This window comes from Chanodichthys erythropterus, chromosome 16 (assembly GCF_024489055.1).
Source record: "Chanodichthys erythropterus isolate Z2021 chromosome 16, ASM2448905v1, whole genome shotgun sequence".
NCBI classification, from domain to species: domain Eukaryota; kingdom Metazoa; phylum Chordata; class Actinopteri; order Cypriniformes; family Xenocyprididae; genus Chanodichthys; species Chanodichthys erythropterus.
In genome coordinates, this window is record NC_090236.1 from 24,291,549 (window position 1) to 24,309,254 (window position 17,706).

General features: G+C 39.9%; 1 long non-coding RNA gene across 1 annotated transcript in view; it reads left to right on the plus strand.

Annotated features, from left to right (window-relative positions):
* Nucleotides 1–17,706, plus strand: part of LOC137002672 (uncharacterized) — a 51,581-nt gene that overhangs the window by 18,734 nt on the left and 15,141 nt on the right. The gene's annotated exons all lie outside the window — the stretch shown is intronic.

Genomic DNA, 17,706 nt, shown 5'->3' on the forward strand with positions numbered 1-17,706 from the left:
TCATTATTATAATAATTACAGTATGTATTAGTTTATATTACTACTACTACTGCTACTACTACTTCTACTAACACTTTGTTGTTTATAGTGCAAACATTAATCATTATTTAATATACCATTTCATATATTTGAAATGAAAAGACGTAGTCTATGTACTGGGAAAACAGTATGCAAGTACATTATCTTAACTTATGAACAAAGGTGAAGCCATTTTTCAAGAGAATATTTGCATTATCTTTATGATAAATTACATATTGTAACATTATGACATTATCATAAAAGTCATTTTGACATTATTCCATCTTTTTAGAGTGACTGCAATAAGTTTTCTGTGTGTTTGCATTGTGCCATTCAAAATTAAAGAATAAATAAATAAATGACTGTCACCAAATGAGAAAGTGCACCAGCGCCACCATGAGACAGGAGATGGGGTTACAGACTGCATAACACATCTTGAAGTTATCTAAAGACACATCAGACTGAACTACATTTCCTTTGATTACACAACTGTGAACTTTATATCCAGTTCAAACTGATGAATGAGAGTCTGCAATGAGCATGTTAATGACTAGATGGCATTTGGATAAGGACAATGTCTACAAACTCTGTAAACACCAATTTGTTTGACATCACACACAAACAACAGCATTCATCAGTCAAGCCTTTGTTGTGAGATGATGGTATGAACATTGAAATGAGTCCAGGACTGTCAGCAAGTTCTTTTATGTTGTTCCATTTTTTTTTTTTTTTATTATTATTTACAGCACACAGTTAGTTAAGTGTCAGTGTGTTCCCCTTTTGGCAGCAGACAGTTTGATGCTGTGTTTCAGTTTAGTGAGTGATTTATTTATAAATTATTAGGGCACACTGATATTGTAATATCATTTTGTTTTTGGTAAAAATGCTAAAGGGTTGATGTTATACTTTATATGACTGACAAATTTATATTGCATTACGGCTTGACAAAATGACTGAATCATATTATTTGGCGTAATAGGGATGGTAAATCTTTGTAAATGAGGGAATATGCAGGAAAGGGGCTGACGGCTGTGCTGGTGGATGGAAAGTTAATCCACAAACGTACAGATGGAATCAATTTAATGATCTGGTTTCATAGTAGTCAACGGGAAGCGCAAGCAGAAAGACGTAACTGAGGGGAACATTCTTCTCTTTCTCTCTCGGTCTTGTCTAAATATTTGAGCACACTATTGATGAGGAAATATTGTTTTCTTACATTTAACTTTCTCATCTTTGTGTTGTAACCTGTGAAAGTTCGTACCAGACAAAATTTAAAGCTTTTTTCATTTTTGTAGCATTTCTTTTTCTTTTTCTCTCATGCAATTTACCACTCAAACTGTGTGGATTTTGTCACCTTAAATGAATACACTTATATGACTATATTAATGATATTACTACTGTATATAAACGATAAAGCCTAGCGTCCTTTTAGACTTTATGTGAATTTTGCTCAGACTACTTTTGCCAATACCTGTCAGAAATGCTTAAAAACTGTAACTAAATGGGTATCTTACAAATCCAGTGCATTCATATTTTGACAATAGGAGTGTCCTGTTGGTTTCGAGTAAGGGTGTCTGGAGCGAACAGAAGCTGACCAGATGATTCAGTGGCTGTGGAATTTATTTGTTTTTGATCATGGATACAGTTCACAGTATATTCACAGTTTTGCCCCTTTTTGGTCCAACTTTCTGTCTTCGGCTGGCCCCATTCCCCTCAAACACACTGCCATAACAGTAGCCAAGAGAGGTTTCTGTCAGAAGCACTGGCACTGGCGCTCAATCTGCTCCAGTACTGGGACAAAAAAAGAAACTCGCTTAGTACAGACAACTCAGCTTTACGTAGTCTTCAATCTCCCTGCTCTGTACTTTTAAACTGCGTGGTTAGCAGTTCCTATAAATGCCTTTTCCAGTGGTTGTATATGAGCTTACAATTCTTTTTCATTTCTCTTTCACATCTCGTCCCTCTCCCTCTTTCTGAGTTCTTCCTGTTGAACTAAAATAAGACATTCATCTCATGTATTCAACATTGAGGCTGAAAGAAAGATCCATGTGAAATCCTGTGTTATAGGTATATTAACCTTTTTAGAAGTAGTTTCTTCAAAGTACGGTGCTGAAACATTTCTCTCTAAATGGAAATTTTGATCACACTGTGCCTTGTTTGCCAGGCATCCCCTAACAGCATGATGAACGAATAGCCATCAAAGAAGGAATATTGGCCTTGCATGGTCTGGCACTGGCATTCTCTCTAAACAAAACTTTTGATCACTCTGTGCCTTGTTTGCCAGGCATCCCTTAACAGCATGATGAACGAATGGCCATCAAAAGAGGAATATTGGCCTTGTGTTTTCTGGCACTGGCATGAAGGTCATGGTCAGCCTGAGGCATGATAGGGCTGCATGGCACCAAATGTTTATTTAGGGTAACCTGAACATATGTGGTATTTAACAGCCACAACTTTTCTGCGAACTCTAAGAATTGTGCCTTCACTTTATGTGATACGTGAAACTGAATTAATTCTTTAGTAACCCCAGCATCTTTAAGTTTGTTTTTCTTTTTCAGGCAAGCTAAGCCAATTATTGTCTCTTACCTGCCATAAGAAATCAATTTTATTAATAAGTTTTAAGCATAAACATTTTTAAGTGGTTCAGACTTGGATGTAAGCGTAAATCTCTTTAAAGTTTAAAAAAAAAAAAATTTGCCAGTGATGTAAGACAAATAAACTAAAAGATATATTTCTTTTACAATTTTGCTTTCAAGTAAATGTATCTTGTTTGATGGATGTTCAGATATAATTTTTGCATTGAAATGTGAAAATATGTTTTTTTTTTATTTTTTTTTTTTATCAATTTTAATATAATTTTTATATAATGTTATATAATGCAACATTTGCTTTCGGCCCTCAATCAAGTTTGATTTTTGGCTCATACAAATATATACTATGTTAGAATATACAGTTTGTACAATATAAAAATCATTATGTCTATGAAAATTCCTATAAAACATGGAAACCCAAAATGTATGTGTGATAAATCTGACAAAACATTCTTTTGGAGATATCCTTATTTAAAAAAAAAGGGGAAAAAAAAGGTATAAAAATAAAGTAAATTAAGTGCAGAAATGGGTTAGGGTTAGGTTATAGTAACTAGCTGTATATAAAAAGAATAGAAGACTATGGATTTTCCCCCTTTAGATAGCGAAGTAGACATGTATATATGTGCGTGTGTGTGCGCGCGTGTGTGTGTGTGTGTGTGTGTGTGAGAAAGAGAGAGAGAGTGTGTTTAAGTGAGCGAGTCTGTAACTGAACAATCCAGGAAGTTAACTCTGGCATGAGGCCACACAGAATTTTGATGGAGGCTCTTGCAGATTTGAATTAGGAGACAGAGATGTGAGAAGGAGGTACAGTTGGAAACAGAGCTTACGTTGGCTCTGCAGTCAGACAGGAACTTCAAGCTGCACAAAAATGTATAAAACCCAAATTTTTCTCTCTCTTTCTCTCTCTCTCCATATGATCTTACAGAAGAAAAAGGACCTGAGAAACAATACATTGATGATGCAAGGGGTCTGTTGATGATGACATGGTACAAATACGGCTTATTAATGCTGTCCTTGAAAACACCTTAAGTGGAACAGAGTCATCACTGTCCCAACTCTTTCCACTAGAGGACACTCCACACAATCAAATGCCATATAAGATAATAAAAGTGAACAGAATTGCTTTTAAAAAACTGATCTTTAGTTATTTTACATTTTCATCAGACAATGAAAGGAAAGGTTATCATTCTACCAAAGAAAAACAGATGATGCATCCGAAATCACATACTATATAGTAGGTAATACATTTGGTTTGAAACTTTGTGACCGTTAAAGTGTATGTTTGATATAGTATGAATGTGTGTAGTATGAATGTAATTCGGACACACCACATCCACCATGTTGTCATTGTCATGCGATTTATGGCATCAGTTGCGTCGCTTTACTTCCAATTACAAATCCTCTTCCATGGCCTCATCTACTGTAGGCTGCATCCTTCAAAGGCTGCATTCAAAGGTCGATTGCATCACCACGGTGCGACGAAGGCTGGGATATCCAGAGCATTTTAACTTTTCAAAGCCTATTATTTTGATTACAGCAGGGGTTTTTCAGTGCTAAATATCTATTACTGAAACTTCCTTGTCGTTGTGGAGAGTGAAGTTTATGTTTTTTTACGACAGAAGCCACGGGAGCACAAGCTCCTGAGCGCTTTGGAAATAAGGAGAAAAAAGCGGTGCATTTTAGACGCGACATAAACAGCCTCTAAATCGGTCCAAATGTTGTCTTATATCTTACTAAGATGTGATTATATATAGTTTATACTCTTTATTATATGCAGAAATGGATCACGGTGAACATATTTAGACAGTTTGTGAACCATGTTTTGTTTTCAGTTTAATATAATATAGTCCAATACAAACGTTACTGCCACTTATCAATGGCAGATGTCACAGTTGCTAGGTGACAAGAACAATCCTCTGTAGGCTAGACCATCCCATTTAACAATGCTCATTACAACCTTCGAAAGATGCAGCCTCTGAATTGGGATGCAGCTTAAGTGTCCATTGAATGTGCACTTCAGAAACTTGCCGGAACTAGTAGGTCATCCAGGTACTTGTAGCCTACTGCTCTATGAAGTCCACAATACTACTCCGCTCACATATTGTTTTTTGCCTACTATATAGTATGAAAGTAGGCATATTCAGATGCAGAGAGAGTGACTCAGTTTGTAATCAACCCACTTACCCACTGACTCATTCAGATATGGTCATTAAATTGACACTCGATGAACTTCAGCTCTTTCCAGGCTCTTGGGAGGTGTTTCCCAGTGTGTGCCAAGCAGTCTTTAGCTTGGCACCAGAGGGCATGTCTCTAACCCTCATTTAGATTGGCCAGACCATTTTGCGTGTCTTCACTGACACACTGAACCGCTGCTCCCCCTGACATTATGCATTTTTCATGACTACAGGGTTCCCAGGCATATTTAAAGCTTAAAGACTAAACCAACCACATGTGTGCAATCTTTGTAGAGGCATTCATTTGACCCACTGGCATCATGATTGTCCATCGCAGGGATTTTGAAACTATAAGCACTGCCCTACATCCAAGACCATCATTAAGCAAGTGTTGCACATATTTGAAGCAAGCTTGACAAAGCCACAGTAGACTGGAATATGGTTCTGTGGTTTCATACTACTAACTGAAGCTTCTACTCTGTGACATCATGCCACCAATTACAGTGGTTTGATTGCAGGCTGTCGAAAAAGCATGTGCTGCAGAAAAAACAGAACATTTATCACTTGAAAGATTTTCTGAAAAGCTCTCCGTGATGAAAGTGCACTTGAAAGGGTTTATTTGCAGTGTATATGTACTAGATTATGAATTTTGGCATTAAGAAAAATTGATGTACGCTGAATATTGTTGTTTTTTTATTAGCTTTAACAATGATATATACCCTAATGTCCGAAAGTTTGGGGTCTGTAAGATTTTTAATGTATTTGATAGAAGTCTCCTATGCTCTACTAGGCTGCATTTACTTCATCAGTAAAATACTGTAATAACAGTAATATTATGAAACTTAAAATAGCTGTTTTCTATTTTAAAATTTATTCCTGTGATGGCAAAGCTGAATTTTTAATATCATTATTTCATTCTTAAGTGTCACATGATCCTTCAGAAATCATTCTAATATGCCGATTTGTTGTTTTAGACAGTCTTATTATTATTATTATTATTATAATGTTGAAAGCAGTTGTGCTGCTTATTTTTTTTTTATTTTTTTTTTTTTGGAAAGCATGATTTTTTTTTCAGTATTCTTTGATGACTAGGAAAAAAAGAAAAGAAAGAAAAACACCTATGTTATGTATGTAACACTCATTCCCTGAACGAGGGAACAGAGACGTTACATCGCAACTGAACCATCAAATTGGAATCTTGCTTGAGAGACCAAATGAGCCAATGTACACTGGCATGCGAGATTTGCATCTAACGCTCCGCACCGCAGCATGGGTATAAATAGGAAGTGGATGGATTGCATATTCAGGTTTTCACTGAGAAGCCATGCCGGTGACCCGGCCGCTCAGTGGTGGTAGAGCAACTGTGGTGACAGGACGTAAAATCTCCATTCCCTCATTCAGGGAATGAGGGTTACATATGTAACAGGACATTCCCTTTAAGTCAGTCACGTTCAAAGTTATGTTGGAAATGAACAACGAATTGGGATCCCTAATAAAATGCCATTGTTGCTGGCCCTTCCAGCACCCTGCGTAAGCCTCCTAATCAGACAGCAGAGCGGACTCTGCCAAGGGAAAGACACTGGCAAGCCGACACTAAATGGGTCCCTCTCGCTCCTGGCCACTTGGGGCGAGTACACTGGAGGATACCGGCTCTACACGAAGGCTAAGCGTAGAATCTAGCGAATGTGTTGGGTGTCGCCCAGCCCGCAACTCTGCATACATCTGTCAGCAAGGCACTGTGTGCCAGCACCCAGGAAGAAGCAACACTTATAGTTGAGTGAGCTCTCAACCTGAGCAGGCTTTGATAAGCCAAGGCGATGGCGTCCACTATCCAGTGAGCCATCCTTTGCTTGGAGACAGCCTTTCCCTTCCGTTAGCCTCTGTAACAGACAAAGAGCTGGTCTGAGGACCTGAAGCTCTGCATTCAGTCCACGTACAGGTGCAAAGCATGGACGGGACAGAGCAAAGCTAGATTTGGGTCTGCCTCCTCTAGGGGCAGCGGTTGCAGGTTCACCACCTGGTCCCTGAAGGGAGTGGTGGGAACCTTCGGCACATATTCGAGCCGGAGTGCCAGGATAATGTAAGAGTAGGCAAGGCCAAATTCCAAGCAAGCTTTGTTGACCGAAAATGCTCCACCTGCAAGGAGGAGGATTTAGCCATAGGGTGCCCCATCTCTGAGAGAGCAGATTCTTCCTCAGAGGAATGCACCAGGGAGGGGCTGTCATGAGAAGGAGTTCTGGGAACCAGGTCCGGTTTGGCCAATAGGGTGCAACTAGCAAGACCTGCTCCTCGTTCTCCCTGACTTTGCACAGTGTCTGTGCAAGGAGGCTCACTGGTGGAAATGCATACTTGCGTAGGTCCCAGGGCCAGCTGCATGCCAGTCCATGCCGAGGATCCCCTCAGTCAGGGAGTAAAACAACTGGCAATTCGACGTGTCCAGAGAGGCAATCAGATCTATCTGAGCGTCTCCAAATCAGCTGGACCGACTAGGGATGGAGTCATTCTCCTGGAAGCGCAGGCTGTTGTGAGAGCTTGTCGGCTGCTCAATTGAGCAGGCCCAGAATGCGAATGGCACGAAGGGACCTCAGATGCTTCTGACTCCAAAGGAGGAGATGGCAGGCGAGTTGCAGTGGGAGCGTAGACCTCCCTGATGGTTGATGTACGCAATGATCACCGCAATGCTTGCACTCTGAAGTGGCCCAAATTAAAACTGCATGCTCATTGTACGTGCACCCCAGTCGGTGGCAGAGGCATCTTTGTAGACCACAGCATGCCCGGACACTTGTTCTAGGGGAACTCCTGCCCATAGAAAAAAACAAGGGTCTGACTTTGGGCTGAAGGTTTGGTGGCAGAATGGAGTGATCGTAACCCGTTGTGTGTGTCGCTCTGCCATGCCCATCTAAGAACTCGGCCGTGAAGCCAGTGCTGAAGTGGCCTCATATCAAGCAATCTGAGTGGCGTTACTGCAGCTGTGGATGCCATATACCCCAGGAGCCTCTGTATAAGTTTCAGTGGGGCCGTTGTCCTGCCTTTGAACAAATTCAAGCAGTTCAACACTGGTCAAACATGATCCTCTGTGAGGCGTGCTGTTTGGTTGACAGAATCCAGCTCCATTCTGAGAAAAGGGGAGAGTTTGCTCTTTTCTCAGCTGACCCAATGTCCCAACTGGCTGTCCCTGTGTTCACACTTCCGTGACTGGGCGAGTACGAGCCAGTCATCGAGGTAGTTGAAGACGCGAACGGCGCATTCTCTCGGGGGAACAATGGCTACCTCCGTGACCTTTGCAAATACTGGAGGCGTCAGGGACAGCCTGAAGGTAAGGACACAGTCTTATTATTATTATGCTGAAGCACACAGGGGAAATAGCCACGGCACAACAAGCAGGGATTAGTGCAGCCTGCTGTGTGCACTCACACTCATTGAAGGCGCAACCTCTCTCAGGCTGAATGAACAGCAAACTCATTGAAGGTGCAACTCTCTGAAAAGCTGTGAAAACAGTTGTTTGAATGATCTTTAGAGATCTTGACCACCGCTGCAAGCTCCGTCACACCAACACCAATCGAAGAGGCTTCTTTCCTGAAGAACAGTAGATCATAGAGCACACTCTTAGTCAGGATTGCAGAACTGCCCGGCTCCGAAGTGAAAAGCTGAATATGTGATGCATCCGCTTCCTATTTATACCCGTGCTGCGGTGGCAGAGCATGAGATGCAAATCTTGCATGCCAATGTACATTGGCTCGTTTAGGTTACACTTGAAGAGGATTGGTTTCTCAAGTGAGATCCCAATTCGTCGGTTCAGTTCCGACGTAACATCGAATGTGACAGACTGAAAGGGAACAGTTCTTATTTGTATTGATTTGAAATTGGAGTGGTGCAGATGACATTTTTTCAGCTTTTACAATTACTTTCTTTTCAATAATTTAAAGGGAAGTTATGGTAAATGACAAAAATGTTTGGAAGAACATCAATGTACATTACATAATTGTATATCCTCCCAAAAGCGGACCAAAATTTAAAGGTACAGTACTGTAAAAATCTTGGTGCCTATGGAAACAATGGCACTCTTTATGGGAAAAGCTGATTCCACATGAGGGAATGTGTCCCCTTGCTTTTTAACTGCTTCCAGATATGCTACAAAAGCCTCTGAATACTGTCACAGTTTTAAAATCCAAAACATCCATAGTACATTTGTTCAATCAGAGCTGTGTCCCATCTGACACTTGTCAGCAAATTGTTGGCATGGCAGCAGGCCAGTTTTGCATATGGAAATGATGCTGCTGTGTGCATATGGCTCACTTTCTTCTCATTGATATTCACGAGTTCACACTTACAAATAAGGCAGATAAATTAATTGGTAAACGTATTTGCTGTGCTGTCCGGGGAGAGGGCTCCGAGTTTGGTAACTAGCCCGAACACAGACGGGGTGGTGGAGGGATTCTGAAAACTGTCGAGGATCCTTAAGTGTGTTTGACTGATTATATATAGGCCTGTACTCATGCTGATAAAAGGTGCCCTAGATTGTTTTTTTACAAGATGTAATATAAGTCCTAGATGTCCCCTGAATGTGTCTGTGAAGTTTCAGCTCAAAATACCCCATAGATTTAAAAAAAAAAAAAATTTTAACTGCCTATTTTGGGGCATTATTAACTATGCACTGATTTTTTCAGCACGGCCCCTTTAAGAGATGCGTTCCCTCTGCCCTGCGAGCTCTCGACTATCATACAGTGCATTTACAAAAGTTCACACAGCTAATATAACCCTCAAATGGATCTTTACAAGATGTTCGTCAAGCATGCTGTATGCATGCTTCGAATTATGTGAGTAAAGTATTTATTTAGATGGTTACGTTTGATTCTGTGTGAGTTTGAGGCTATGCTCTGTGGCTAAAGCTAACATTACACACTGTTGGAGAGATTTATAAAGAATGAAGTTGTGTTTATGAATTTTACAGACTGCAAGTGTTTAACAATGAAAATAGCAACGACTCTCGTCTCCGGGAATACAGTAAGAAACGATGGTAACTTTAACCTCATTTAACAGTATATTAGCAACATGCTAATATCACTAAAAATATCATGATATCATGGATCATGTCAGTTATTATTGCTCCATCTGCCATTTTTCGCTGTTGTTTTTGCTTGCTTACCTTGTCTGTGCACAGATCCAGCTGTTAATACTGCCTTTCCTTGTGTAATGCGTCGAATGGGCTGGCATTATGCAAATATTGGGGTCATACATATTAATGGTCCCGACTGTTACGTAACAGTCGGTGTTATGTTGAGATCCGAGTGTTTTCCGGAAGTCTTTTAAACAAATGAGATTTACATAAGGAGGAGGAAACAATGGGGTTTGAAACTCAATGTATGTCTTTTCCATGTACTGAACTCTTGTTATTCAACTATGCCGAGATAAATTCAAATTCTGATTCTAGGGCACCTTTAAATAGATATGTTGATTACAGATTGTTGACAGCTGGTTGAGATGACGTGATAATTGGGATATTTGACTTGCTCCTCCCGAACTACGTTAATAAAACATAATTTCACAAGTTCACACTTACAAATAAGTCAGATAAATTAATGGTAAACGCATTTGGCGTGCTGTCCGGGGAGAGGGCTCTGAGCTTGGTAACTGGCCCGAACACATGGTGAGTCAACCCCACCAGCCAGAACATCGAGAAAGAACAGCATCCGACGGGAGTTCAATACTCGCTGCAATCAGACAGCCCCCACTAACGTAAACACAAAGACGTTTAGCTATTTCCGATTGGGAGGACTCTTGCACCATCCGACAGGAGTTCAATACTTGCAGCGATCGGACAGGTAAGCCCCCACTGGTGCAAACGCAAAATGTTTAGCTATTTTCGACTGGGAGGGCTCTCGTGCCATCCGACAGGAGTTCAATACTCACAGCGATCGGACGGGTAAGCCCCGCCAGAGTCGAACGAGTAGAGAATTTTTTTTTTTCCCAGTGCTCTGCTGAAATGCCAGATTGGATCTGGACTGATTTGAGGTTTGACTGGGTGGTTTGAATCATCTGTGAAGTTTGGAGGGTTAGTTTGAAGGACTGGGGATTTCTTGCAACATTGGATGAGGGCAAGTTTAGGCAGAGATGGGCTCCGGAGAACGGAGGCAACATCACTGCTGCGGCAGTAGAGAAATTGGCCAGAAGAACTGATCTGTGGGAGCTGAGGAGACATCACTGCTGTGGCAATGAGATAGAACATTCCCATTTTATTGGAATGATGGTATTAGTCGAGTTGGATATGGTTGGCTTGTGGGTATGTGTGAGAGAGTGAGCTGGAGCTGAAAACCTAGCTGATAAGTGTTCGTTGGGCTTCTATAATGTGGAAGCAATCTGATGTAGTTCTAAAAAGCTTCTGATGACCAGTGACCAAGTGTTTGAATCTGATCCTGGGAAAGGCCTTTTTGGGCGGCTGTGGTTGCTGCTCCTATGTGGAACAAATGACTGGAAAAGTGGTCTGCTGGAGGTTCTTAATGCTGTTTACATGAGATATAAATAAAGTAATGTTGAGAAGAGAAAAATCGGGAAAGGCACGCTGGAGGAATGGCTGTGTCATTGGCCTCATGCTCGGGCTGGCCCCTGGAACCTGTGGAGAAATGAGGAGGGTAGAAAAGTGGGAAGGAGAGTAAGGCATCTGGGCACGGGCTGCTAGCGGAGGCAGCCTCGCGCTCAAGTCGGGCCCTGGAGCCTGGGGAGGAAAAAGAAGTGTAGAAAAGAGGGAAGCTGGGGAGAAAAATAAGGCATCTGGGCCTGAGCCGCTAGTGGAGGCAGCCTCACGCTTGGTCCGTGGTTGAGCTGTAGACCAAAGATCAAAAGAGTTTGAGACTGATGACTGGGCCTGCGCCATTAGTGGAGGCATCCTCACGCTAGGGTCTACAGGCCACAGACAGTGGGTAGGGTGAGAGACGAAATGGCTTAGACAGCGGAGGCATCCTCACGCTAGGAGGGAAGGCATTCGACAAGAGGGGCAAGCATTGTTGTATGTGGTATGGCGCCGGAGAACCTGCAGTGTGTGGCTAAACGGAGGGAGGAGGAGAGTGGGCAATCTGGGGCCCGGCCCAGGCCCGCTGCTGCTGTAGCCTTACGCTTGTCTTCTAGTGCATGAATTGAAGACGCAAGATGAAAAAGCGACCTGCGGGCAGGGCCGGCGCTACCTATAGGCAGAGCAGGCAGTTGCTTAGGGCCTCGGGCATGGAGGAGGGGCCTCCTGAGTCCTGCCTCCACTACCATAACATCCCCCAAGCAAAATACTAGGCTCTTTTTCCATTGGATATAGATGAATCACAGTGACTCTTACCTGTAATTAAACCAACTATTGTCACCGTAACAAAATGGGTCCCACCTTCTAAATACGTGAAAAAAACTTACGAAAATGCAACTTTTCTGCAGCTTACTGGGTTTGAGTCTTGAATTATGATTGCGCTGAAACAAACATCCTTCGTGGCGAAAGGCTAAAACAGGCACTCAAAGAAGTGCAGTTCGTAATGTAGTTGTGCGAGTTGTCATCATCTCTTTTGGACTGATTGTAATATATCATTTGCCGGTTTATGAGTTTAAAAGAGTGCGAGTGCCGTCAATGCATCCATAGACACTTTAAGACACTTTTAAGACAACTGATAGACACTTTAAATTTGTGTGTAATGAATGACATTGCGTCAGGAGCAGACTACCAATACTGAAGTAAAAGCAAAGTTCGTATTCAAAGTCAAAGAGCTAGAGTATGCTATAACAGCACTTGAGTATTTTTTTTTATGTTTCAAAAATAGTATCTCAACTGTCTGTATCTTTTAAATTCTGCTGTTTACATTATTGTTCTACTGCAATAGGCTACTTACTTTCATTTTTACTTTTTATGTTTTCAAAACATAAATTTTGTTGTTATATTTACTGAAAAATCAGCGGACAATTTTATAAAGTAATTAAGTATTAATGCTTAGAATTTTTTTTTTATCTCTTTCACCTTTACTATATAGTAGTTGATTTGTGTACACTCTTAAAAAAAGCTGGGTTAAATATGGACAAACCCAGGGACTGGGTTGTTTTCACCCAGCCATTTTTTTTTTTCAACCAATTTTGGATTGTTTTTTTTTTTTTTAGCCAGCAATATAGTAATATAGTAAAAGGCATGCTTTTGCTCACCCCCATGTAGGGGCAAATTTGTGGGGTATTTTAAGCTGAAACTTGACCAGACCAGAGACTTATATTACATCTTGTGAAAGAGGGTATAATAGGTGCACTTTAAACCTGCTGGGTTTGTCCATATTTAACCAAGCATGGGGTTGTTTTTAACCCAGCATTTTTTTAGAGTGTAGCCTACACTCTTCTGTGGTTAAACATTTAAAATCCACAGAACCTTTCCATAACACAAAAGGTTCTTTACTGTGGAAAAAAAAAAAAGAAGTTCCGTTACTTTGTATAGAATGTTCTTGTTTAATGGCTTTTTGTTTAAAAAAAAAAAATAATAATAATTGGTTCCACACTCTTAAAAATTCTGGGTTGAAAATGGAAAAACCCAGCGGATGGGGTTAAAATTGCCCATCGTGCTGGGGAGTTGCTTTTTTTAACCCAACTTTTAAAAAATGACTATAAAGCGGTCTTAAAATGAGAAAAAAAATAAAAATCAGACTAATTACTAGACACAACAATAATAATCAAAAGGTGAACAGTTATTAATAAGCAACTTAAATGTTTATTGTTTAATTATTATTCATTAAACTTGTTAATAAATGTTCATTTATTAAACACATTAATAAATGTTCATTCCCAGCATACTTTGGGTTCATTTTAAGCAATTTTTTTTTTTTTAACCCAGCATTTTTTAGAGTGCACTACCGTTTACTAAAAGGTTCTTTGGGAAACCAAAAGTGGTTATTTTATGGCATCACGGTGTTAAAACTCCCTTTTGGAACCTATTTTTAAGAGTGTGTAGTGCATATTTGAAGTATTGCATTGAAATACATATGATAATATAGTTTAAATTGGTTCAACAGGATGGGAAAATCCTGTCCAAAAAAATGATTAAGGCATGATGCTAATTTACTTAAGTGATTTTCATTTTCTTTAATTTTACTGTAGGCCTAAACAGTTTGTTATCCCAAATAGTGGGTAGGTGTGTTAGGATAATGTAAATAAATTTTACTGAATTACTGAAAAAAAAAAAAAAGACTGGTTATTGGCTGGAGCATGTTTATTATGATTCGTGGTCCAGGCTGCACAAGTTTGATTTTATTGCCGTTTTCGGAGCTTGTGGCGACCTACAGAGACTGCGTTTTTTTTACAATGTGTTCAGGGGACAGGCAGCTAGCAGGTAGTGAGGAGATGTTTGCTGTATGTGACAAAAAATGTTTTGGCCTAAAAACGCGTGACATCACTTAGAGCGCCTTTAATTAAACTTTGATTAATATGGACATATAAAAATAAAACAAATATATATAAATGTGTAGCTATAAAAATATAAGGATTTTAATAACATATGTTAAATAAAAAGGTAAGGAATAATATTTGTTTTAAGTGCTTTTTATTAGGAGTGGTGTGGAGCAGGGGGCCTCCATCATAACATTTGCCTAGGGCCTCCAAATGTCTAGAACCGGCCCTGTCTGCGGGATTATGTGCATCATGAAATTAGCAGAGCAACGATAGTCCAAACTGTTCTTAACAAGAACTGCTATCTAGGAAGGTGGAAACTAACAATAATACCCTATTGGTTCCTTATGTAGTGAGGCCTAAAAATTAACTGTATTTATAGGGTTAGTTCTCCCAAAAATGAAAATTCTGTCATTTATTACTCACCCTCATGTCGTTCCACACCCGCTTTGCTAATCTTCGGAATGCAAATGAAGATATTTTAGTTGAAATCTGATGGCTCCGTGAGGCCTTCATAGGGAGCAATGACATTTCCTCTCTCAAGATCCATAAAGGTACTAAAAACATTTTAAATCGGTTCATGCGAGTACAAGCCCAGAAATTTAATGAGCGTGGTTGGACCCATGGTTTTATCCAGGGTGATTGAAAACCTGAGTTCAGAGTTTCAGTTTCAGTTCTGAGAGATCAATTATTAAACTTTGTATTTTTATTTATTAATTAATTTATTATTATTATTATTTTATTTTTATTTTTTTCCCCAGAAACAGCATAAAATGCTTTATAACCTGCATATATTCACTTCTGGCACGATGGTTTCTTACTCTAAAAGACAGTACTGTTTGTACTGTCATTGTTAGATGTTGAATGATCAAACAGAAAAGTAGGCCTACCTGATTTAGTTGATCGTTTGTTCTTTTCACTGTTGCTGGTTTGAGTCACACGCATTTAGTAAGGATCAAAAAGGACTCACTTGTAAAAAGACAGAGCTTTGCATAATAAAAATGTACATCTTGGATTTATTCAGTTGTGTTCAATAATCGCTAAATTTACCACAAACACGCTGCTTGTATGATATTATTTATTTTTTTTTAGTTTTCTTTCCCATACTTATCCAGACCTAGAAATTACTCTAATCAAATTCCATACTTCCCCGAACTGCGGAGGAACATGAATCCCCCCCGATCAACATTGATCCAGATGGAATGACCGTGAAAATTCAGTCAGGGAAAGAATTTAAACTGTGCTTCTTGCGGTGTTGAGCCGATGGGGTGGAGAGTGTGAGCTAGCTGGGAACTGAATCTGCGCTGCGGCGCGGCGCGGCTCTGGCTTGCTGAAGGCCTGCTGCGGCGGCCTGGCGCTGGAAGAAAGCCCGTTCCTACGTGGGAAGAGCCGAGACTCGAGCTTAGCGCTCGACCGCCTTGTTGTCCATTTCTCTATTTCAGAGGTGGTGCCAGGCCTCTGCGTTTTGGCATGCAGGGACCCGTTTGTTTGGGCTGACGCCCCCTCGAGATAATGCCGTGGGATCGAAGAATAATTCTTCCTAAGGCCAGAGGATTGTGGCAAAGATTCCTCAGGGATCAAAGATTCTTCATCGGACGCAAAGCGATCGACTTCAGACATGTTGGGAACTTAGGGCGGTGCCAAATGCTGAACACTGTCGAGGATCCTTAGGTGATTATATAAAGGCCTGTACTCATGCTGATTGGGTAGATATGTTGATTACAGATTGTTGACAGCTGGTTGAGATGACGTGATAATTGGGTAGCTTATTTGACTTGTTCCTCCCGAGCTACGTTAATAAAACATAATTAGATTGGAGACAATATATTGTAGATCAGAATTTCTGCACTGTTTCAAATCAACATGCCCCTTCCATCATCGCAACTCATACAGTATATGTATCATGTAAAATTCAGAGTTTCCCACTTGAAAATATGACTTAGTCTGGTCATTCATGTGCTTGCAACTCGTAATTCCAAAATTTTCAAGTCTACTTGAAGGGCACACTGGAAACCATTGGCAGCCTTCGGAAATGCAGCACAGATGCTGTAGTTTGTTGGTAGCTTGTTAGGTTAGTATTAGGTAACTAAAACTGTAATAGGTAATGTTTTAGTTGACAGTTCTATGTAATCAAATCTGACTACTTTAAGATTATTTTTAATCTAACACCTAATTATTTGGTGTCACACACAAGAATAAACCTGAAGATCCAGTAAGTGTTTTTATATTATTGCGTGTTTTTATATTATTGCATGTTTTAATGATAATCTAACCTCTAACTCTAAGCGCATTAAAGTTTTGTTTAAAAACAAAACTTCATGTATTTTGCGGAAGAACATTGTTTTGGTTGTGCTTTGTCTCTGCATGACTGTGAATAAATATGTTTATCCTACTGCTCATAAAACATTCACTACTAGGCTTAAGAAATACAACAAGTTTTGATGGAAAGGATCTCAAGCTGACTAGCTGAAGACGTTACTGTAGCTATACCCATCAGTAGAAAGGGTACTTCTTCGAAAGTAAATTCCAGCACAGTGCCACAACAACCCATAATGAATTGACCCTTCACAATAGATAATGCTTTACAATGAACTGTTAGAGAGCTATATGGCAATTTGTCTGTTCAATAAAATACCTTACTCACCTGTTAAGTGATAAAAAAAAAACATCTCCACATCACTTTTAAAACATTTCAAGTCCCTCAGTAATCGCCATCTCCAAAAAGCCAAGGCAATGTTTAGTCACGTGTTATCACAGCTTGTGCATTTTAAAACAGAGGAACACACTAATTGTAGCAGTCCTCTACAGAGGGTTTTTGTTTGTTGTTATTTGATTAACTACTTTAAAATGGCTTAACAGCTTTTTGGTCACTTTTAGACAAAATGTAAAAAAGAAAATGACACGTATACAGCAAGAAAATATATATATATAATTTCAATCACCTAGTCTATCAATTGAAGAAAAAAAATCCATCCTTCTAACAAGTACGCCCCCAATATTTGCATATGCCAGCCCATGTTCAAGGCATTACACAAGGGCAGGCAGTATTAATGGATCTGTGCACAGCTGGATCATCAGACTAAGTAAGCAAGCAAGAACAATAGCGAAAAATGGCAGATGGAGCGATAATAACTGACATGATCCATGATTACATTTTATTTTTAGTGATATTTGTGAATGGTCTTTCTAAATGTTTCATTAGCATGTTGCTAATGTACTGTTAAATGTGGTTAGTTACCATCGTTTCTTACTGTATTCACAGAGACAAGAGCCATCACATTTTCATTTTGAAACACTTGCAGTTTGTATAATGCATAAACACAACTTCATTCTTTATAAATCTCTCCAACAGTGTGTAATGTTAGCTTTAGCCACGGAGCACTATCAAACTCGTTCAGAATCAAATGTAAACATCCAAATAAATACTATACTCACATGATCCGACGCATGCAGGCAGTATGCATGACAAACATCTTGTAAAGATCTATTTGAGGGTTACATTAGCTGTGTGAACTTTGTAAATGCACTGTATTAAA